The sequence below is a fragment of the Bufo gargarizans genome, chromosome 10, assembly GCF_014858855.1.
Source record: "Bufo gargarizans isolate SCDJY-AF-19 chromosome 10, ASM1485885v1, whole genome shotgun sequence".
NCBI lineage: Eukaryota > Metazoa > Chordata > Amphibia > Anura > Bufonidae > Bufo > Bufo gargarizans.
Genome location: NC_058089.1, coordinates 17,189,283 through 17,214,215, shown reverse-complemented (window position 1 = coordinate 17,214,215; position 24,933 = coordinate 17,189,283). Strand labels below are relative to the sequence as shown.

The 24,933-nt window shown below is 45.6% G+C and overlaps 1 protein-coding gene across 5 annotated transcripts in view; it reads right to left on the bottom strand.

Moving 5' to 3' along the window:
- Positions 1-24,933, bottom strand: part of SHANK2 (SH3 and multiple ankyrin repeat domains 2) — a 531,815-nt gene that overhangs the window by 418,973 nt on the left and 87,909 nt on the right. Inside the window, exon 1 of one of the 5 annotated variants that reach the window (XM_044270323.1) lies at positions 16,960-17,272. The exons of 3 other annotated variants lie outside the window; for them this stretch is intronic. The gene's annotated coding sequence lies outside the window, so the exon portion shown is untranslated. Of the gene's footprint in view, positions 1-13,579; positions 13,637-16,959; positions 17,273-24,933 lie in introns of those variants that run through there. One more of the 5 variants, XM_044270324.1, reaches the window with a different exon arrangement.

Below are 24,933 nucleotides of genomic sequence, written 5' to 3'. Positions count from 1 at the left end.
TGTAAGATGCACAGACACTTTTCCCTCACTTTTGGGAGGAAAAAAGTGCGTCTTATAGTCTGAAAAATACGATACTAATGTATTGTGATTGTCCATATTTTCTGCTTTGCTAGTTTGATTCATTTTTCCATCACATTATATACTTCTCGATTCCATAGGTTACAACCACCCTCCAATCCAGCAGAGGTGGCTGTGCTTGCACACTATAGGAAAAAATGCTGGCCTCTTAGTGGGAGCGTACATAGGCACGCAAGGGCAGCAGCTTCCGTCCGGCCACTTTGTATCGGTGTTGCAGCAGTGGTTGTAACTCCTGGATACGAGCAGTGTATAATAGGGTTGTCACCAAAATTCGATAACGATATCATAAAAAAGTATTGCGATACTTGAAACCATTTGATACCACACAAAAGAAATATAAAACACCCCCCAAAAAAGCGTGCATTCCACATCTTCTGGAACGTCCGGCCTGTGATATTTTTTTATATTTTAATAGTTCAGACTCTTTCGGACGTAGCAAAACCTAACATGTTTATTTTTCTATTGTTTATATATTCTATATGTAAAATTGGGAAAGGGGGTGATTTTAATATTTTGGTGGTTTTTTTTTTACTTTTTATTTAATAACTATTAGCCAGCTTAGGGGACTGGAACCTTTGTCCTATTCACCCTAATAGAGATCTATTAGGGTGAACAGGATTTTAAACTGTCCCTGTGCTTTGTGCACACAGCAGCAGGGAGCTTACCATGGCAGCCATGGAATCCTTCCGTAGCGCCCTGGCTGCCATAGTAATCGATCGGAGCCCAGCAATTTCACTGCTGGGGCTCCGATCGGAAGCTGCCACTGCCACCAATGAAGATATTGAGGAAGGGGGGGGGGGCCTGTGGCCACTGCATAACCAATGAAGATAATACTGGGGAGGGGGGGGGGGGGCGGCTGTGTGCCACTGCTCCACCAATAAATATAATTGACCCCTTAATACAAATGTAGGCGGCTGGTTCCGCACCTGAAGGGTTAATTGACAGGGTCCACGGGATTGGCGTGCCCTGTCATTTAGGTCGGGTGCCGTATGTGCGATACGGCCGGCACCCGCCGCCTACATTTGTATTAAGGGGTTAATTACATGGTGGCGCAGTGGCCAACAGCTCCTCCCCTCCTCCTCAGGGCTATTGTCATTGGTGGCCAGCGGCAGCTTCACCGCCCCCTCCCCTCTAATTTCATTGGTGGAAGTGGCTGCCGTGTCACAGTGGGGAGGGACTCCCTCCTTCTCCACTGTGCTAGCTCAGGAGAACATAGTCCATGCTGAGGGCGGCACGCGCCATGTTCTCTAACAGATACTAAACTAGTAGCGCAGCCTAGTATTGGAAAATAGCAAATACAAGTATCGGATCGATCCGGGTTCAAAAGCATAAATTTAAAGTTCAATACCCAGTGAAACACTAGTGTATCCTGTGATGGAAAAATGAATCCAGCCAGCAAAGAAGGCAATATGGACAATCACAATACATTTCTGTACATGATAAAGGTCATTTGCTAAAGTGACACAAGCCCTTTAAGGCTCTGCTTACAATCATGGCTGAGCTTCCGTCAGACGTATACGTTGGGGGTACTGCTCTGATGGAAGTTTCCGACGTATGCCACTATATAAGCAAAGATTGACTCATATACGACGTGGTATACTTTTTTTGCAGAATGGTTGTGAATAGAAATGTAAAAGAACAGGCACACCGACATATACCACCCCAGCCCAAGTGATGCAAGTGAAATCCTATGGATCAAATGCTTATGCTGGGAAGTCCTGGCACATGTGGCAAACATAGATTGTGAACAGAGCCTTATACAGTGGAAGAAGTCATCGACTGAGCTGCAATGCCAGGCACAGCCACTACTGAAAACATGGCACTGTGCCTGGTAAACAAGGAGCCTCTAAAGGTGTTGCCGAGAGTCAGACCACCACCGATCTGATATTGACGGCCTCTCTAAGGAGAAGCCATCGATTTATCACCCCTTTCAGGTCTTTACTGCAGGAGTGTATCTTTATAATGTAGTCGAGAACCTCATCTTGCTGCTCAGAAACCGTCCAGGTGAGACGTGTAACATGCAATTTCTATAATCTATAAAGAAGCAATCACCACATTATTCAGCTTTTTCTCAAAACGACGGATTCTGAAAACCTGTTCTGCGGATGAATGAAGGATGGTGAGCAGTAAATCTGTATTTTTTCCCCTTTTGTGAGCAAGTGTAAGGCTTCTTTCTGCAAATGACAAGAGCCGAGGCCGACGCATGAATTGCCTCCTGATTGCTGGGTAAGTGATTGGCATTGGCGAGACCATTTCATGCTTCTTATGTACTTGAAGCTATGACTCGAGGGCCCATCAACGTTCTCTAAGGTCCGGAACGCAATCAGTTATTAGTCACTCAAAGCTCTCATGTGGGACCGACACTGTAAGGAAATTATATCTAAAGGTGGTCATACACCTTAGGCCTCATGCACACGACCATTGTGTGCATCCGTGTCCGTTGTTCCGTGATTTTCTGCGGACCCATTGACTTTCATTGGGTCCGTTGACAACTCGGAAAATGCCGTTTGTCATCCGCGTCCGTGATCCGTGTTTCCTGTCCGTCAAAAAAATATGACCTGTCCTATTTTTTTGACGGACAACGGTTCGCGGACCCATTCAAGTCAATGGGTCCGTGAAAAAACACGGATGCACACAAGATTGTCATCCGCATCCGTGGTCCGTGTCTGTTTTTTTCCTATCATTTTCAAGGCAAACTTGACTATTGCCAGAGACAATAAGGAGTAAAATCGAACAGAAGATGCAGAAATCTTCACTTATTACAAAAGACTTTGAGGAATCCTTGTCGGCTCGGGGGGTTTATATATTTTTTTTCTTCACTTTTCTGGTCTGGTGATCCTCCAAAAATCAAGGAAGACACACGGAAGAAAAAACTGACACTGATCACAGAACCCCGTTTTGCGGACCGTGAAAAAATACTGTTGTGTGCATGAGGCCTTATACAGATGTCGGATGAACAGTGGCATGGCCGACATTTATTTTTCCTTGGTCCCCTATGCATATGCATGGTCGGCTTGGCCAAGTATGCATGTATTCTCAATGGAGAGAGGGAAATAAGCAGCTGCTGGACAGTCCCTGGTGGATTGGGCACTGACATTAACCCCTATACAGAGACTGGACTCCACTGCAGGGGAACCACCAGGCCGTAATGTCTTGGAATAGCCTTCGTTGAGGGACATCTGATGCAGGAGGGTCAAAAGACACCAATTCGGAGCACCGAGGGATCAGGCAAAACTGTAGTAGTCAGTGACAAGTTAAGGTCAGGACAGACAGAGTTCATACAAACCGGTTATCAGGCCAAAGTTCAGGGGAGACAGCACTGGGTCAACATGAGAGGTCAGCTCAGGCAGCCGAGGGTCATATCCACTAAAGAGGCAAAAGTCGAGCACAGAAAGTCAAAATGGAATATAATGCACTTTTTGTAGGCACTAGCAAGCTACTATACCTATTCATCATGTAACCTTTAACAGGGTAATTAGTTGAAAATAGCCCAGGGCAAGCAATCACTGGCAGGGAAAAGTTTTGCCCGTGCTGGCCCTTTAAGAGCCGGAAGAGAGGAGGCAGAGTGGGACCACAGCAGACACTTGTGGTCCCACAGGAGGAAGAAGCCGATGGTCACAGACTGCCAGTATTACAAAATAAGCCTACTTAGGACCGGAATCACGGCACACTCCCCCAAAAGACTTCTTAGACAGGCAACTATAAAGTATATGGTTTTTTATTTGCAATGCGTTTCGAGGGCTTTTTCTAACGTGTTTACGGTGTGGAATTTAGTGGAAATTGCTGGAAAAAAACTCCACAAAAAAAGTCTACATACAACATAAAAGTGTGGGTGTGGGGCTCTATTAGTGCAGTACGTTTCTCTCTAAATCTCACAATCGTCTCCACACGACCCCAACCATCACCTGAGAAATATGTCTGTTTCACGACTTAGCCTTTCAATTACCCCCTTTACAGAATTGTCAGGCACAATATTGTGTCAGCGCATGTGAAAGGAACGAGCCTTATGGAAGATTTAATACATAATACGGTACTGATGGAGCAAATGCGGCTCTGGCCAAATCAGGTCAATGTCAAGCTGTGCCCGTCATGCCAAATACCCAATTTAGAGGCGACAAATAAAAGCACGACTATTCAGTTCATAGAAGTGTGGAATTTCTTACTTAGTCACCCACCTGCAACTACAGCTGCCAGAGACAATAAGGAGTGAAATCGAACAGAAGATGCAGAAATCTTTACTTATTACAAAAGACTTTGAGGAATCCTTGTCGGCTCGGGGGTTTATATGCTGCATGGCTAATGAACTGAGAAAATGTAACGGTCAGGTAACAGACAAGCATTCGCATTGCACCAGGAGTTGGTCCCTATTTTACAAGCGCACGGGTCAAATAACATGTAAAGGACGGGGCCCATTCATAAGCAGGAAAACTGCCTGAAGTAGTCATTCACACAAAGGGTTAAAACGCCATTCAGGCTTCTATGGACTTCCATGGGAATATCTTACGACGTCTAAATAAAAATTGTGCTAAGGGTTCGGCTACACAGATTTTGGGTTCGAAACGTCCAAGTATTGCAGAGGGCAGCCACAGAAGTGATTGGGGTGGGCGTGCATGTGCCTATGACTGTAGCCCCACGCTTGCAAAAATATCCAGCAGTGCTGGATTTTTTGCGATTCTCAGGTCATGCGAGTCACGCTGCGACCCCATTCATTTCTAGGGCTGCCCTGCTACTGCTGCAATACTTGGGTGTGTGAGACATGTCGCGCCCAAAAACGCTATGCAGCCATACCCAAAGATGCACCAAATTTATTAATAATGTAGGTCTCTTGTGGCGCATCTTCTGGCTGTCCATGTGCCAGAGAAGCAAGACATTAGTGTAAATTGTGGATTTGACTACAGTTTATGCCAGTTTCTTATATAAATGATAGTAAGAAAGGAAAGCTAAACAGTGATGTGAACTCAGCCTAAGGCATAAAAGGCCAGTCTTAGTAAATGACCCCCACCACCTTTAATTAACTCCCCTTTGGCCGAGTTCACATCACGCTAAATATTTCCGTTATTCTCCTCCGTTAGAGGAGAACAACCAAAATAATGGAAGTGTCAAATCCGGCACATAACTGACCCGAACAGCGCTGAACAGATGCCACTGACTAGAACGAAGTCCGTACATTTTCTGTTCGGAATCCTGGCTTTCTGCCTGCAGGACTTTTTTGTCTGGTATTTTTGATGGAATCTGTGACAAAGGCCCCAAACGGCGCCTTCAACGCAAATGTGAACTCGCCCTTAAGGTCCATTCACACGTCCGTTGTTTCTTTCCTGATCTGTTCCGTTTTTTGCGGAACAGATCTGGACCAGTTCTGTACCCATTCATTTTCAATGGGTCCTAAAAAAAAATCTGACATTGTGCTGTCCGATTTTTTTCAGGACCCATTGAAAATGAATGGGTACAGATCTGGTCCAGATCTGTTCTGCAAAAAACGGAACAGATCAGGAAAGAAACAACGGACGTGTGAATGGACCCTTAGGTGTACAGAGATATCCTCCGCTAGAGGCAGTGCTAGAGGATATCTCCATACATGCAAAGTCACAACAGTGGAAGCCATATTATTGCTCTGCAAAAAAATGAACTGTAGGGAAATTGACTGGAAATGCTGTAAATTTTATCTGTGGATCAGCACAGGTAATATTTCATGAACATGCTGTGGAAATTTTTCATTTGTTGCAGATTTTCCCCTCAATAAGTCCCCAAAAAATCTGCAATGAAAACGGCGAGTAATGTAAGGTGGCAGATTCTGAAAATCTGCTGCAAAATCCGCAACTGTGGATTGCAAAACCATTCATTTTTTTTCTGCAAATTCGCACTCGATCAAATTCCTTTAACATTTAAACTCCAAGCACAATTGCTGCCAGCTGTCTGGGGAGCACCGGGCATTCAGGGACTGCTGGCATCACACGACTTATACAGAAATCTATGTGTGCCTCAGAGAACAAAGGCTCGTTTTAGGTTTCCAGCAAGAAAGGTTAGACAAATAAACAATCCTAAGTTGTCACGTGGTGCCACATCACTCAATGGGCATGTTCACCAGGGCATTCTGCAAAGGAACAGTATACAACCCTTGTTTCACAAGGTGCAACATCATGCAGTGGGTATGTTTATCAGGACAGTATGACACATACCCCCTGATGTCACGTAGTGCCACATCACACAGTGGGTACGTTTATCAGGACAGTTTAAGATATACTCCCTGAGGTTACAAGGTGCCACGTCATGCAGTGGGTATGTAAATCAGGACAGTATGACATATTCCCCCTGATGTCACCTGGTGCCATGTCATACAGTGGGTAGGCTTATCAGGACAGTATGACATATTCCCCCTGATGTCACCTGGTGCCACGTCATGCATTGGGCATGTGTATCAGGAGGACAGTATAACACATACCGCCTGATGTCACATCATGTTTATCAGAACAGTATAACATTTAGTCCCTGATGCCATGCCGCGCAGTGGGCATGTTCGTCAGGACAATATGACATATACCACCCCCCCCCCCCCCCCCCCAATGCTGTATTACACTGTCACAAATCGCAGACTCCACACATTGCCAAACTCACTGGAAATGTAACCGAGGAGCCACATCTAAGACTCTGCAAACGGCACTGGATGGCACTCCCTGTATTCACAGAAAACAATGCCCGCAGACTGTGGGAACGCAGAGAGCCTCAGACCATCCCAATGTAAGGTCGCATTAAGACACAATCAGATTATTGCGCAATGTTTATGGGCAGTATTCATCTGTGTGCAGCAAAATGAATAAGTATTGTAATGCTGGAATAATAGGGGATGTCTTACTGAACCATACGCCGATCGCTCATTTTCACTGCTTTATATCACATCCTATTAAAGTGAATGGTCACTGCTTCTGATGTGCACCACATTGGGGTGAACCCATTCATTGTCTAAAATGCCCCAACGTGGCAATGTAACTACAGGCTGTCTGAAATCCATATAACCCCTTTAACTAGGTGTGACAACTGGAACTAAACTTTCCAACTTACATAGGGCCCCGGTACGCGGTGCGGTCCAGTCTCTGGAACCGCTTGTGGATTACTATTAGTTGCCGTAGTTTTGCAGCGAGTACAGGTGAAGCACGTGGTTTGGATGCACTTCTCCTGCATTTCCAGCAAATCTATGGCAATAATATAGTATTCCTTGCAAAAACTCTTTTAGGGTAGGCTCATATGGATTTTGGGTGCGGGGTTCGGCACAAATCCATGGCGATGACTGATAAAAGGCTCTGCCGTACTGCGTGCAGGCACTGTTATGCCGGCCGTACATACAAGATAGCTGACGGCTGAATGCTTATTCGCCAGACGTCTATCCCTGCCAATCCTATCATACAAGCACGCTCAGCTCAGCCAAGCAAGCATATGTTCTCAGAAGGAAGAGAGGGAGGAAGACACTGGCGACAAAAGGAGTAGGCAGCTGAAATCCAACATGCCTGATTATTATTATCAGGGGGAGAAAACAGAACTGGTTCGCACATCCACAGTGCTATGCTTTAATCTAATTAAACTCGCTTCTCAGCGCCATTTAAAGTGTACAGCCCCCCACGCCAAGGCCGCCTCTTTGAGTGGGACCTACTCTGACAAAAAGGCGCAGCACAATGCAGTGACAAAGCGGCTCTGCCCTAGTAGGCGGCGGGACCCAGGAGTCAAACAGCAACCCTGCTGTCCGACAATGCCACCTATGGCACTGGGTCCCACCAACCCACCAGCACAGCGTCACAAAAACTAAGGCCACCTACGCAGTACTGCACCATGTGAACAGTTGTCTAACACAACATGTCCATTAATATCAGGAGCAAAGAGGAGGTCATTTACTATATGGGCTATGCCAGTTTTTAGAGCAAATAAAGTTGCAATACCACAGTTTTTTGTTTGTTTCTTTTTTGGGGGGGGGGGGGGTTGCACCATGCTCGCCACTTGGGAGTGACGAGGGCCAGGGCTGGGGAATCGGGACCAGAACATTTACCAACTTTTAAAGGGGTAGTCCAGGATTCTAAAAACAGGGCTGCTTTCTTCCAAAAACAGCACCACACCTATCCACAAGTGCATGGTCTTACAGCTCAGCCCCATTTACTTCAATGGAACTGAGCTACAATACTAGACCCAGCCCATGGACAGGTGTGGTGCTGTTTTTGGGAGAAAGCATCCCTGTTTTTCTAATTGTGGAAAACCCCTTTAAGCATGGAAAGAGACGTAAAAGTGGAGTGAAAACTTCTCTGGTCAGGGACTGGAATAGTTATTACTAGGGATGAGTGAATCGACTTCGGATTAAACATCCGAAGTCGATTCGCATAAAACTTTTTTCTAATACTGTACAGAGCAGGAGCTCCGTACCGTATTAGAATGTATTGGCTCCGATGAGCCAAAGTTATTACTTCGCAAAGTCTTGCGAGACTTCTCATAATAACTTCATAAATCAAATTCTACTGTAATAAAACAAAAGGTACCATTTGGAACCGAACCAGAGTTCGGGAAATGTTTTTTTACTGTAGTTTTTTGGCAGATCCATTGAAATTAATGGTTCCGTATACGGAACGAAAAAAACGGAACAGAAACGGTAAAAAAAAAAAAAAAACGATTGTGTGCAAGAGGCCTAAGGGCTCATGCACACGACCATATGCCCTCCGAGACATACAGTCCGTGACTGGGCCATATGTCCCGGAGCAGCATACATCATCATAGGTTACTATGATGCTGTGCGCATCGGGCCGCCCGCAGGACTATTGTCCCGCACTCATATGATATTCCGTCCGCACGATGTATGCCGCTGTGGGACATATGGCTCGGATGGCATACGGTCGTGTGCATGTGCCTTAACACTTAGCATATACACACCAGCAAAAGCTTCCGGTATATATGTTATCCATATCCATAGGGCTCCATTCACCATGTTGGGTTGGTACACATTGGAAAAACTTTCTCCAACTACTGTGCTTTCCTACACAAAGGGTCCTCGAAATAAGGCTAAGGCTACACGGCGACATGTGTTGCACGACTTCTTGCCACCGAAAAGGTGCGTGACATTCTTTATAGGGATAGTTAACGGTGTCACATCGCGACATGCTGCGACTGCGACACAACAGTCTCAAAAAAATCCATACAACTTGGACTGCTGCATTTTTCCCCATTGATGTGAAATACTGTAAACTGGAATAACATGTCTCGGGCAATGTTCACACTTGCATCACGGTTTCTGCTTAAACTGAAAACTGGCCATTGCCACCAGTATTAGACAGACCCCCATCGACTTACAAAAGGATCTGTGGGACTCCATCATGGCCTCCGTCGTTTTGATGGGAAAAAAATAGCACCTCGTCCCCATCTGTAGTTTCTTTCAAAAGTCTACCGCTTGGCCAGACTGTTCTCTAGTAACAGAAATCTGTCTGAACAGGAACATAATTTAAAACAGTACATTATCTGTAAAAGCAAAATGATCAAAAGTGGGGTTTTCCTTTAAAAATCTCCACCACTACTGTGTAACTTCTAGTCAAGTAGCAAAAACGAAGGCAACCGCAGTGAGTTAGTGGGGCTCAAGCCCCTTTTCTAAAGTGTAACCCTTTTAATATTGAAGAATAAACTACAATAAAATCCCAATGTTACTATAGCGTGCGGTACACAGCACGGACTGTAGTCTACTGTCCCGGGGGCCACAATTTCAGGGACCTCAGACCATGTACCGTAGTCTGGGGCAGATTGGTCATAGACTCTCTGGAAATTTTGCCAGTTAGCCGATGCCCAGGGGGCCACCTGAGCCCTCGTCACGGCCACCAGCCAGGTAAGTAATAATCTGTCGTTTTCATAGTTAAATTAAGGCTGGGGGCATTCAGGTACCCTCCTGATTCATGAATTTAACTGTATTGCCACCCTGAAGCAATTGGAGTAGGAGGACCGAATGTGGCAGCTGGTGCTGACCACCACAGAGGGGCAGCTTCGGAGGAGGTATTTTGTGCTGCACTGTAGTTTTGGATGCTGCTGGGACAGTTTATTGTGTTGCACTGAGATATTTGGCTCTGCTGGGGAGGTATTTGGTGCCACAATATGGTATTGCCCTGTCAATTCGGACCCACCTACAACATGGGGCCATTTTCAGTTTTTTTAAGTTCCTAGTCCGCCCTTGGCCGTAGTAGCCAGCCTTAGACCAAGCCATCAATGTGTCCTGCTGTCTATGAGAATTAGTGTTTGAGTTCATTTTTTATTCCAAATAACAAGCCATCGCTCTAGGCCCGAACCAGCAGTGCCGTAACCTTGAACTAGTGCCATAGTTGGTCTTCACTCAGTGTGTAGACCTTTACCAGCCGCCGGCTGTCCCTCATGCTGGTGGCTCTTTCCTCCAGGAGGCTTGATCCCTCGGCTGTCTTAAGTCCTGCTGACCGTGGTCAGCTATCTCCTAGAATCCATACACCAGAAAATAAGCCTAGATCTCCAGGTCTTCCTGAAGGCCATAGCTCGCCCCGTTGATCTTTAAAGGGCTTTTTCAATCTTAGACAATGGGGGCATATCGCTAGGACCCGTATCTATCTCGTAGACACAGCTGGCAAAGTGAAGGAGGGTGCACTGCATAAGCGCGGCCAACCGCCATTAATTTCTATGGGGCCACTGAAAATAGCTGAGCACTGGCTCAGCTATTTCCGGCAGCCCCATAGAAGTAAATGGTGGCTGTGCACGCGTGGTGCGCTCCCATTCATTTCTTTGGGGATTCTGAAAACAGCTGACCGTCCCACTTGGCTATTTTCGGTGGGCCAATAGGAACGATTGGTGGTGGCCGTACCCAGCACTGCCGCCCACCACTTTGCCGGCTATGTTTTCGGCTGCGTTTACGAGATAGGTGAAGGTCCCAGAGGTGGGACCTGGACCTATCAGACAATGGGGGCATATCCTAGCGATATGCCCCCATTGTCTGAGATGGGAATACCCCTTTAAAGGGAACCTGTCATCAACTTTATGCTGCCCATAGTAACGGTAGTATAAAGTAGTGACAGGCGAGTTGATTTCAGTGGTCTGTCATTAAAAAGTTAAAAGTAAGCGGTTTCCGAGAACCGACATCACAATCATTGCAGACCGGGCCTGGAAAAGAGTCACGGCCACCTGAGAAGAGTCCTGGTTATTCATGAATTCCTGCTCTCCTGCCCACCTGCTGATGACTGACAGTCTAAGGCTACATTCACACGTCAGTATTTTTCTATAATCCGAATTTCGGTCCGTTTTTTGCGGATCCGTTGTTCCTGAAAATGTTTCCGTATGTCATCCGTTTTTTGCGGATCCGCAAAAAACGGAAACATGTATACATTTCAATAATCAAATAAAGTTGTTTGGATTTCTTTGAAAAAAAAAAAAAAAAAAAAAAAATTTGCTATGTGTTTCCAGGAACGGATTCCGCAAAAAACGGAAGACATACGGAATGACATCCGAATGTCTTCCGTTTTTTGCGGAACCATTGACTTTGCATTGTACCAGGATCCGATTTTTCAGGAACATAATAGGACATGTTTTATATTTAAACGGACATGCGGAACGGAACAACGGAAACGGACAGCACACATTGTGCTGTCCGATTTTTTCCAGGACTCATTGAAAATGAATGGGTCCTGATCTGGTCCTGATCTGTTCCGCAAAAAACGGAACAGATCAGGAAAGAAAAAACAGACGTGTGAATGGACCCTAATACCGAGTTTTCTCCCTTTCTCTCTAGGAGAAAACTGCCAATCATCAGCAGATGGGCGAGAGAGCAGGAAATTACGGATAACCAGGACTCTTCTCACATAGATTTGACTCTTGTCAAGGCCTGAGCTGCAATGGTTATGATGCTGATTCTCGGCAGCCACTTACTTTTAGCTCATGAGTGACACATCACTGAAATCAGCATGTCTGTCACTAATTTATGCTGCCCTCAGTGAGGTCAGCATAAATTTGATGACAGTTTCCATTTAAGGCCCGTTTACACTGCTCAATTGGGCAGACAAATGTCAGGAAAACAGTGTCCCTCCCCGGCAATTTCCTGCTTGTCAGGAAAGTCACCTGCAGTGATCTCCTCCACTGTATGGTGAGGATTGATCGCAAAGGCCACTTTCACACTAGCGTTTTTGTTTTCCGGTATTGAGTTCCGTCCTAGGGGCTCAATACCGGAAAAAAAACGGAAACCGAGTTATCCTAAGGGCTCATGCACAAGACCGCATGGCTTTTTCAGTGTTTTGCGGTCCGTTTTTTACGGATACGTTGTTCCGTTTTTTGTTTCCATTGTGTTTCCGTTTCCTTTCCATTCTTCTGTATGCCATATACAGTATACAGTAATTACATGGAAAAAATTAGGCCGGGCATAACATTTTCAATAGATGGTTCCGCAAAAACGGAACGGATACGGAAGACATACGGATGCATTTCCGTATGTGTTCCGTTTTTTTTTCCGGACCCATTGACTTGAATGGAGCCAAGCACCGTGATTTGCGGACAAGAATAGGACATGTTCTATCTTTTCACGGTACGGAAATACAGAAATACTGAAACGGAATGCACACGGAGACACTTCAGTATACTGAATGCAAAATATGAGCCCTAATGCATTCTGAATGGAGAGCAATCCGTTCAGTATGCATCAGTTCAGTCCCTCTTACGTTTTTGGCCGGAGAAAATAACGCAGCATGCTGCAGTTTTCTCTCCGGCCCAAAATTCTGAGCACTTGCCGGAATGCCGGATCCGGCATTAATTTCCATCGAAACGCATTAATGCCGGTAAAACAGATCCGGTTTTGCGGTCTGCGCATGCGCAGACCTTTAAAAATGAGAAGAAAAATACCGGATCCTGAACACTTGCCGCATCGACGGATCCGGAATAATAGCCCGTTGAAATGTATTATTCCGGATCCGTCCTAACATCTTCAGTTGTTACGACGCAACTACGGATCCGGAAGTTGCGTCTGCGCCAGGAAGTAGGAAGGGCCTGGCTGGCGCGAAAAGAGACTGACCCGGAAATCCTGAAGCCAAAATCCGTACGACGGATCCGGAAAAAAAACGTTGATTGTGGCTTTAGGATTTCCGGATCAGTATCTTACCAAAAAAGCCGGAAAGACGCATCCGGAAAGAAAAAATTATGCGTTCTTACGCGTTTTTCCGGATCCAGCGTGTAATTCCGGCAAATGGAGTACACGACGGATCCGGACAACACAAGTGTGAAAGAGGCCTAAAGTAGCTGTAATGTATTTTCCAGAATGACTGTCAGGCATCCCAAATCCCAAGTAACAACTGTCACACCGGAGGAAGAAAGAACAAATGATACAAAAAGGAGCAAGATCCACCTGCTGTAAAGACGGTAGAAAGTTCTAAAAGTAAACACACACATGTTACATACAAAACACGCGTACTACAACGCCCAGCATGCTGATGTTTGTGGCTCCACATACGATTATTGAACTGTGCATTTATGTAACGACAGCTGTACTTACCGGAGATAATCGGGAACTTGTCACCCGAGTCCTGGCATCACATGAGCGCAAAACAACTCACAAAGTCAATAATGTTCCCTGCCAAAAAAAAAAAAGCCTCTCCCACTGCCGAGATGTGTCTGCTGCCGCGGGGGACATGAATGCAGCCTGCAACTATACTCGGCTTTTCACAAGGACTCTCCTCCCCCCTCTCCACAGCCACTAATATAATGGGGAAGAAATCTGTCAAGAAGAACTTAGGTCGGGTTCACACGTAACTGATTAGCTGTGGGTTTTCTGCAGCGATTCTGCTTGTAATCTGCAGCAGAAGAAAACGCATCAAATGGTACGTTTTCGGCACCGATTTTGTTGCTAAAATGCAGCGTATTAGACGCAAATTACATTCTTTGCATTGGAAAGGGGTGAAATCCACAATGAAAATCTGGGGTATAAATTGGCAGGCTGCAGACTTAAAAACCACACCGAACAGCTGATCGGCGGGGGTCCCGGGGGTCGGACCTCCACCAATCAGATACCTGAAGACCAATCCTCAGTTGTGAAGTCTTGGAAAACCCCTTTAAAATCCACACCACGGCCGGTGTCAGTTTCTGCTGCAGATTTTTTTTCTGCCACGTGACTGAGAATTGCTAAATGCTCATTCACTTTGCTGGTACTGTACAAAAAAAAAACTGCAACAGCAAATCAGAAGCGAATCAGTCGGGTGTGAACCCAACCTAAATGCGAGTCATTTTCCTGGTTTAGGTGTAAATATAGTTGCAGACCTCCTCTTTGCAACTTTTTTAACTACCATGCGACAATATCTTGTCGCAGGGGCGTTTTTGCGCTGGGCTCCCCATTTGGGAGTGGCAAGGGAATGTTGTGGGCTGGGGAATCCCAGCAAATTTACTAACATTTACGCCTTGGCAAAAAACTACTCCACTCGGGGAGTGGCATTTCTCTCCAGCGCACAGCTGCCACAGATGTGCCTAATTTGTGACGAGGTGCACGAATCTTACTAAAGCACAGGAGGGAATCTTGGGGTCAGTTCACACGGCTGATCTTCAAAAAAATTAAATAAAATCTGTGCTAAATCCAAGCAGATTTTTACGCCTCAAAATTTTCCATTGAAATGAATCGGAGGCTGTTTTGAGGAAGAAACGCTCCAAAATCAGCACCAAAAAACTCTTTGCGACATGGATCTCCATTTGTCTGAAAAGTCGTGCACACTACATATGTCCGCTGTGCCCTTGTGTGAAGATTCTGACACCATGTTGATGAATAATCCGTCACGAGGTTGTGTCATGGAATTGGCCGCAATGACTCTACATCCACAGTGATGTTCAGTAGTTCCTTGAGTTGCAATACGAATTGCTTCTAGGATGACCACTGTAAGCTAAAAAAGTTATGGGACCATAACTTCGTGGAAAACCTATAACTGGTACCGGGCACGACCACCAAAACATGGCTCAAGGTTCCAACTTGCGACTGGCATCTCCAACATTTATTTGAGACTGATAATCCCATTTTATATAGCAGGTCAGGGGTTTTGTACCATCGGGATAAGAGCTTGTAATGATTTTCTTGTATTTTAACACGTTGAGAAGCCGTGAGAGTGCAGCAGTATAAATCTCATATCTTCTTCGGATAGCGTTATGTCCAATTCTTTTTCCTAAGCCTTCAGAAAAGGAGGAGGGTCCGCGGATCTAGTGAGCGATAGATGTGAGTATAGAGAAGATAGTCTTTGCTTCTTGCTTTTGTGGAGGAGGATTATTTGTTCAAACCCTGACAATGGTCTGTTGACTTGATTATGGGATATAAATAGTGTGCATGTGGCTTTGAAGTGTTTAAAATTGCAGAAAATTGACTTCTGATGATGTCATTATAGTTAGTAATTTAGTGAAGTCTGGTATTTTGTTAGCGGAGAGACAGGTAGCTACACTCACATCTTATAGTTGTGACCAGAATGATCTCATAATTATCTTGTCTCTTTTTACTGCATGTGGGATCAGACGAGCCGGTAAAAGTGGTGAGATACCCTATAGGAGTCTATCAGAATGTTGAAGGGATTTCTATACCGTAATAGTGCCTTGTACCAATGTATAGGAGAGGGCCTGGATATCTTTGTGGTCTGGTAACCACAGGATTTTTAAGTATGTAGGGTCCAAGATCCTTAAATCTGATTTGTGGCATGGGTCTGTGGGCCGAAGTTATTACTTCGCAAAGTCTCATGAGACTTCGCATAATAACTTCATAAATCCATTTCTACTGTAAAAAACTATTTCCTGAACTCGGGTTCGGTTCCAAGTGGTACCTGGTTTTATTACAGTAGAAAATGATTTATAAAGCTATTATACGAAGTCTCGCGAGATTTCGCGAAGTAATAACTTCGGCTCACTGGAGCCAATACATTCTAATACTGTACGGAGCTCCTGCTCCGTACAGTATTAGAACAATGTTTTATGTGAATCGACTTCGGATGTTTCGTTCATCCCTAGTTATGACTAGAGATGAGCGAATTTCATATTTTGAAATTCGTTCACGCTTCATTTACTGGTAAAAGCAGAATTGCGTTATGGATTCCGTTACCACGGACCATAACGCAATTTAATGACGGAATGCCGTTAGAGGCATTGCGTTATTCATTCTGTCATAATAGAAGTCTATGGCCTGCATGACGGATCCGTCCCGTTTCCGTTATGCAGGAGAGGACTCCCCTGCATAACGGAAACGGGACGGATCCGCTATGAAGGCCATAGACTTCTATTATGACAGAATGAATAACGGAATGCCTCTAACGGCATTCAGTCATTAAATTGCGTTATGGTCCGTGGTAACGGAATCCATAACGCAATTCTGCTTTTACCACCAAACTAAGAGTGAACGAATTTTAAAATATAAAATTCGCTCATCTCTAGTTATGACCACCCTGCAATAAGTGGTGGTCGTGCTTTCAAACTAGGAAAAAGCATCAGCCTATGTGCGCTCCCATGGTCTCGGCCACCGCTGCTCGATTGCAGGGTGGTCATAACCCTGGAAAACAAGCGGTGTATAAGGGAATGGAAAAATGAATCCAGCCAGCAAAGGAGGCAATATGGACAATCACAATACATTAGTAAGTGGCTTGCATTAACTTACTCTACATGATAAATGCCACTTGCTGAGGTGTCACAACCCCTTTAAGGACATGTGACATGATGTGAATCGGCCACATGGTCTAGCTGCAGCTCAGTCCCATTCAAGTGAATGGGACTGAGTTGCAATACCAAGCACATCTGCTATTCTGAGGTCACTAAGGTCATCAATATGAAAATCCCGGGAAAACCCATTTAACCCTCTAAGTGCAGCGATCAAGGCTGTTTCATCATTTGATTTCTCCTATTACAGGTATCAGGGACACTTACCCTGGCATGTGTGGTCTGCACACCCATCACTATGCAGCACTACACTCCTCATCATCCCAGTTACTGGATTCGATTCTACATGGTTTCACTTGTGATCAATAAGTACTGACATGACGCGTTCACAGGGACCATGAATTGATGATGACGACTGCAGCCGCCTCAGAACGAAGTATCTGTACAGTCCATCAATAATGATAGGAGACCAGTATTTTAGGACAGTCCTTGGAAAATCTGCCGTCTCTCTCCTTGTGAACAGGTTGGGCCGTGAACTTACACCGAAGCTAGAAAGCTGCAGATCATATATAGAAACATACCGTAGGAGACACTTCCTCCACCGCTAGCAGTGAACAACTTACAGAATAAGTGCACACATCAGGGGAGCTTTTGTGTTACCGCTGGCTCGTCGCCCATCACCCCACCGTGTAATTATTAACTACCTCCGAGATATATCTGTACTAACCTGAATTCATGTGAAGAAACATGCTTCTGACTGATTAACAATGCAGCATTCTCAAACATGGTTGTCTACATCCAGGAGAAACGCAATAAAACCTCTGAGACTTCCGGCAATGCCATGAAAATTCTGGGAATGTCCACACACATCTCACTCCAGAAATGGAACTGGTTTAACAAGATCCAGCAAACATGTTCCTCCTGGTGCTGCTGCTAACCTCTGCTTCTGGCGGCAGATTCTAGACAGAATCAGTCTCCTTCCCCCTCTGGCAGCTGACTATAGAGTCCTTTCTTACTTCTCCTGTATAAGGAGTCTTCTCAGCTACATATACTTCTATAGCACTCAGCATAAAGGTTAAGACCTCCTACAAAGATAGGTAATCCACTGTCAGTTTACTGCTGTTGTGAGGGGAAGATGTTATCTAAAGGGTATCCCTCAAGATAACAGTAGAAGTAGAATTTGGATAACGGTATGACAGCTATTTTCGCCGGCCCCATAGAAAATGAATGGAGGGCGGCTGTGATTGCGCAGTGCGCCCTCCTTCATTTGCGGGCCCCCGTTCTCGATATAGGTGCTGGTCCCACAGACAATGGGGGCATATCCTAGCGATATGCCCCCATTGTCCATGATGAGACAAACCCTTTAAAGGGAATCTGTCGTCAGCGTCCTCCCTATCCAGCTGCTTGCATAGACACATAGCTGTGGTTCATCTGGTTAAACGCCATTTTTCTTTTGTTGATCCGAGGCCCCGTTTCCGAGTAATGATACTTTTTCTTAGTATGCAAATTAGGCTTTTGGTGCAAAGAGGGCGTCACCGTTACTCTTGTTGCACCCAAGCTCCATTCATTTTTGTGGCCAGCCCCTCTCTGGTCCTGCCAATCAAAGCAGTGAGCAATGGTGACGCTCTGATTGCACCAAAGGGCTGATTTTTATATTAAAAAAGCGTACCAAAACTCGGGAATGGAGCCTCGTATCAAGAAAAGAAAAACAGCGTTTTAATTAAGTGGACCACAGCTATGTATCTATGCAAACAGCTGGATATGGAGGACGCTGGGGACAGATTCCCAGGACAGGAAGGAGAATACATGGAGAATCTAGAAAGCCAGGTCTGTTTTTTATAAATGTAATACACATTTCTGCTGCAATGAGGGTGCATTATATATATATTTATATATTTATCATGTGATAACATTCAGTTAAATTTTAACGACTTCCCTTCACTTTATTAATAACCAATCTGTGCAGGATTGCTCTCAAAACGCGCTGCGGACCGGCAAGATTATTTTCGCATTCTAAGCAAGATTATTTTCACATCCTAATTAGTCAGATAATGAATGCGTTTCACTTAGTCGGAAACTGAATATAAATATTAGTCGATGAGCAGCACTTTAGGTGTTTCCATGGCAGTAATAAAAGTCTGCAAGCGAATAACCTGCTCCCCATGTGCACCCCCTGCTAGCACACAGGTTGCCTTGATAAATCGCCTCAAAAACAGCAGACAACTGTTAATGACTCTGAAACATAAAAGGCTTTAGAAATAAAGTCACCCCCCCCCCCCCCATACACACACGTGCGCGTGCGTATTTGGATGTCGTTTTCAGAGGCATATGTAGAAGAGTTGTCCCCTCATTAGCCCGCCAGGGTCCACCACCTAGAATAAAAGGGGCCTTTGTTGCCACCTTTCTGCCCTTTTGATGCTCCTTGGTCCAATTCTCCAACCCTCATTTGCTAACAATGCCGTTCCCTAAAGGAGGTGCCCTGCACAGGTTCTGACAATCAGTGGGGATAGGACCAACCAGAGAGGGGCCCCTTGTCTCCAGGGCCCCATAGCAGCCATATGCATTGCCTCTATGGTATAAAAGCCTCACTAATAGTAGACTAGAAAATAAGGTACATGCTGGACATTTTGCAGGTCTTCTTAGTATTCGGTATGGTCTGCTTGCAACATTTTACCCCCCATTAACATTAATGGGAAATTAAAAATACATAAGTCAGTCTGCTCTAAAACTGTGGAAGGAAAATTTCTTAAAAACTGCAGCAGGTCATTAATATTGTACATTTGGCCACAGCAGCCGAGTGTGAACGCATCTAAATACTGGGTGCCCGATCAGCTGTGGTGCGGCAAGCAAGGTGCACTGGATCCTGCAGCTGTCGAGGCTCTTGTACAAACCCTTGATCTTACCCTCCCCGCGCTGTTCAGAAGATATAATGGACTGTGTATTGATGGTGCGGAGCTGACAGGGGATTGATTAATGGCCGCACTTCTGCCTGCTAATGAGGTAAGGACGCACGGGATCAATAATCAAATGTTACAGTCTATTGGTTTTACGCAGGGGAATTACAATGTGTATACTTATGAAAATGTCTTTCTGAGACTGACAGAGGGGCGTGCAGAGAATTATTTCCTATACAGGTTCCTCGGCAGGTCATGACCATCACTGCTTGGGACCTCAATATGTGGATGTGGTGAAGGTGCCACTAATATATAGAACAAACTCCTCATGGATATCCGGAAAGACGGGGACCAAGAATGTATAACTTTGGGGATGTGATGTCGGCTTCTCTCCCCAAAAAACGATCAAATTTTCACTTAAAAGAGTTTCGGTCTTTTATATTAATTACCTATATTCAGGATAGGTCCTCAATATGTGATCTTTGGAGGTCCGACTCACATCGACTGTTTGAAGAGGATGTTAAAGAGCGCTGCAGCCTCCTCGCATTATTCCAAGCACAGCGCCGTCTACTGTATATCGGCATAGCATCCCAGGCCCATTCACATAGTGAACCAATGAATGTCACGTCACTGGCCTAGGAAGAGGCCACGGCCAGAGGCGGATTGGCCATAGACCTTACAGGGAAATTTCCGGTGGGTCAATGCCCATTGGGCCGCCTGTGCCCTCCTCACGGCAAGCCAGTGGACGTTTTTGGGGATGTATTTTGTGCTGTTGGGGCAGTATTTTGTGATGGACTGTGGTATTTGGTCTGTTGGGGTGGTATAATGTGTTACAACATGGTGCTGCCCCCCCCACCCTACTTGTGGTGGCCCTGACGTCAATCATTTTGGACCCAACTACAAAAAGGAGCCACTTTTAGTAATTTTTTTTCAGGGCCACTTTAAAGGGAGTCTTTCACCTAAAATGACCATTATACACCACAAACATCATGATATCCATTACATTCCCCATGTTATAATCTTACCTTTCATATTGCTGTCCGTCGCCTATTCTCTCTTAAAAACGCTTTTATTCCATATGCTAATTAGGTTCTGAAGGTGCCCAGTGGCGGCGTTTATGCGGCCGATGCCCAGGCTCCACGGCGCTGTTCAAATCAAACCCCTCCCCTTTCACCCCTCTGGCCCGCCCTCGGTTCTTCAGATACCATCCTCCAGTCAATGACAAATCCAGCGCCTGCGCCCTCCATTACTCACTAGGGCAGAGGCAGCAGAGCGTTTAATCCGCATGCGCCGGTCCGTACATCCCGATCTAGCCGGCGGAAGTAAATTGCCAAAATATCGGGATGTACGGGCCGGCGCATGCGCATTAACCACCTCCCGACCGCCTAACGCAGATATGCGTCCGGGAGGTGGTTGCTTTACTCCTCCTGGACGCATATAAGCGTCATCTCGCGAGACGCGAGATTTCCTGTGAACGCGCGCACACAGGCGCGCGCGCTCACAGGAACGGAAGGTAAGCGAGTGGATCTCCAGCCTGCCAGCGGCGATCGCTCGCTGGCAGGCTGGAGATCCGAATTTTTTAACCCCTAACAGGTATATTAGACGCTGTTTTCATAACAGCGTCTAATATACCTCCTACCTGGTCCTCTGGTGGTCCCTTTTGTTAGGATCGATCACCAGAGGACTCAGGTAGGTCAGTAAAGTCGCACCAAACACTACACTACACCCCCCCCCCCCCGTCACTTATTAACCCTTTATGAACCCCTGATCACCCATAATCACCCCATATAAACTCCCTGATCACCCCCCTGTCATTGATCACCCCCCTGTCAGGCTCCGTTCAGACGTCCGTATGATTTTTACGGATCCACGGATACATGGATCGGATCCGCAAAACGCATACGGACGTCTGAATGGAGCCTTACAGGGGGGTGATCAATGACAGGCGGGTGATCACCCATATACACTCCCTGATCACCCCCTGTCATTGATCACCCCCCTGTCATTGATCACCCCCCTGTAAGGCTCCATTCAGACGTCCGCATGATTTTTACGGATCCATGGATCGGATCCGCAAAACGCATACGGACGTCTGAATGGAGCCTTACAGGGGGGTGATCAATGACAGGCGGGTGATCACCCATATACACTCCCTGATCACCCCCCTGTCATTGATCACCCCCCTGTAAGGCTCCATTCAGACGTCCGCATGTGTTTTGTGGATCCGATCCATGTATCCATGGATCCGTAAAAATCATGCGGACATCTGAATGGAGCCTTACAGGGGGGGTGATCAGTGATAGGGGGGTGATCACCCTGATCACCCCCTGTCATTGATCACCCCCCTGTAAGGCTCCATTCAGACGTCCGCATGTGTTTTGTGGATCCGATCCATGTATCCGTAAAAATCATGCGGACGTCTGAATGGAGCCTTACAGGGGGGGTGATCAGTGATAGGGGGGTGATCAGGGAGTCTATATGGGTGATCACCCCCCTGTCATTGATCACCCCCCTGTCATTGATCACCCCCCTGTAAGGCTCCATTCAGACGTCCGCATGTGTTTTGCGGATCCGATCCATGGATCCGTAAAAATTATACGGACGTCTGAATGGAGCCTTACCAGGGGGGTGATCAATGACAGGGGGGTGATCAGGGAGTCTATATGGGTGATCACCCCCCTGTCATTGATCACCCCCCTGTCATTGATCACCCCCCTGTCATTGATCACCCCCCCTGTAAGGCTCCATTCAGACATTTTTTTGGCCCAAGTTAGCGGAAATTTTTTGTTTGTTTTTGTTTTTTCTTACTAAGTCTCATATTCCACTAACTTGTGTCAAAAAATAAAATCTCACATGATCTCACCATACCCCTCACGGAATCCAAATGCGTAAATATTTTTAGACATTTATATTCCAGACTTCTTCTCACGCTTTAGGGCCCCTAAAAAGCCAGGGCAGTATAAATACCCCACATGTGACCCCATTTCGGAAAGAAGACACCCCAAGGTATTCCGTGAGGGGCATATTGAGTCCATGAAAGATTGAAATTTTTGTCCAAAGTGAGACTTTGTGAGAAAAAAACAAAAAAAATCAATATCCGCTAACTTATGCAAAAAAAAATAATATTCTAGGAACTCGCCAGGCCCCTCATTGAATACCTTGGGGTGTCTTCTTTCCAAAGTGGGGTCACATGTGGGGTATTTATACTGCCCTGGCTTTTTAGGGGCCCGAAAGTGTGAGAAGAAGTCTGGGATCCAAATGTCTAAAAATGCCCTCCTAAAAGGAATTTGGGCCCCTTTGCGCATCTAGGCTGCAAAAAAGTGTCACACATGTGGTATCGCCGTACTCAGGAGAAGTTGGGGAATGTGTTTTGGGGTGTCATTTTACATATACCCATGCTGGGTGAGAAAAATATCTTGGTCAAATGCCAACTTTGTATAAAAAAATGGGAAAAGTTATCTTTTGCCAAGATATTTCTCTCACCCAGCATGGGTATATGTAAAATGACACCCCAAAACACATTGCCCAACTTCTCCTGAGTACGGCGATACCAGATGTGTGACACTTTTTTGCAGCCAAGGTGGGCAAAGGGGCACATATTCCAAAGTGCACCTTTCGGGTTTCACAGGCCATTTTTTACAGATTTTGATTGCAAGGTACTTCTTACACATTTGGGCCCCTAAATTGCCAGGGCAGTATAACTACGCCACAAGTGACCCCATTTTGGAAAGAAGACACCCCAAGGTATTCCGTGAGGGGCATGGCGAGTTCCTAGAATTTTTTATTTTTTGTCACAAGTTAGCGGAAAATGATGATTTTTCTTTTTTTTTCTTTTTTCCTTACAAAGTCTCATATTCCACTAACTTGCGAAATAAAAAATTCTAGGAACTCGCAGTGCCCCTCACGGAATACCTTGGGGTGTCTTCTTTCCAAAATGGGGTCACTTGTGGGGTAGTTATACTGCCCTGGCAATTTAGGGGCCCAAATGTGTGAGAAGAACTTTGCAATCGAAATGTGTAAAAAATGACCGGTGAAATCCGAAAGGTGCACTTTGGAATATGTGCCCCTTTGCCAACCTTGGCTGCAAAAAAGTGTCACACATCTGGTATCGCCGTACTCAGGAGAAGTTGGGGAATGTGTTTTGGGGTGTCATTTTACATATACCCATGCTGGGTGAGAGAAATATCTTGGCAAAAGACAACTTTTCCAATTTTTTTATACAAAGTTGGCATTTGACCAAGATATTTCTCTCACCCAGCATGGGTATATGTAAAATGACACCCCAAAACACATTCCCCAACTTCTCCTGAGTACGGCGATACCAGATGTGTGACACTTTTTTGCAGCCAAGGTGGGCAAAGGGGCACATATTCCAAAGTGCACCTTTCGGATTTCACCGGTCATTTTTTACACATTTCGATTGCAAAGTTCTTCTCACACATTTGGGCCCCTAAATTGCCAGGGCAGTATAACTACCCAAACGACAGCGGTGGCTCACCCTCTTCCTATATGGGTAAGGTGCACACCCCCTGGTCCCACCCTTAGGACCAAATGTAAAGAATTGTCTAAAAAACCAGGTGTGGGGGGGCACACTTCAAATGATAACACTCAAAGGGATGATAATCATACAGTTTAATAAAATTTAAATTAAGATTACACCCCTAAAACATACATAAAATGTGGTACATCATTGAATATGTTCCAATTATTTAAAATGCACACTCAATTCGCTGGATGGCTCTGAAAAGCAAAATGGCTCTATAGAGCAATATGAACTGTTGTCCACAATCAGCAAACAATTGATAGTTAGAGTCCGGCACCTTCAGACTCAAGGTGATAGTGTCCTGCAAATAAGTGGGGCAGATGTATGTATTCACATCCACTGTTAATAACAGTGCCCTCTCAGTCTCATGCCCACACTTGTGCGCTGACAGTCAAAAACTTGAAAATACTGTTGTAAGATAAACTGCTCCAAACCGAGCCCGGTCTTACCCTTCACCGCTGTTGTAGCGTTGTTCCAGGAGGCCGCACACCCGCAGCGTCCCACGTGGTGTGCTACTGCCTGTACGCGGCGTCCCACGTGACCTGGTTTCCAAGGGGACCGGATGCAAGCTCGTGTGACGTATAATTTGTGCGTCAGCGTCCACTCTGTACTTTTAGATACGTGACTCTTTCTTTTCTTTGCCGGCTTTCTCGCTTTTTCCTTAGTTGTGTGTAGATCAACGCTTACTCTAGACACCGCCAGACGCGTTTCGGGGTCTCAAGCCCCTTCCTCAGTGGCCTACTGGGTAAGCGGATCTTTGCTCTTTATAACGGGTTAGCTCCACCCTCCTTCATCCATATTGTT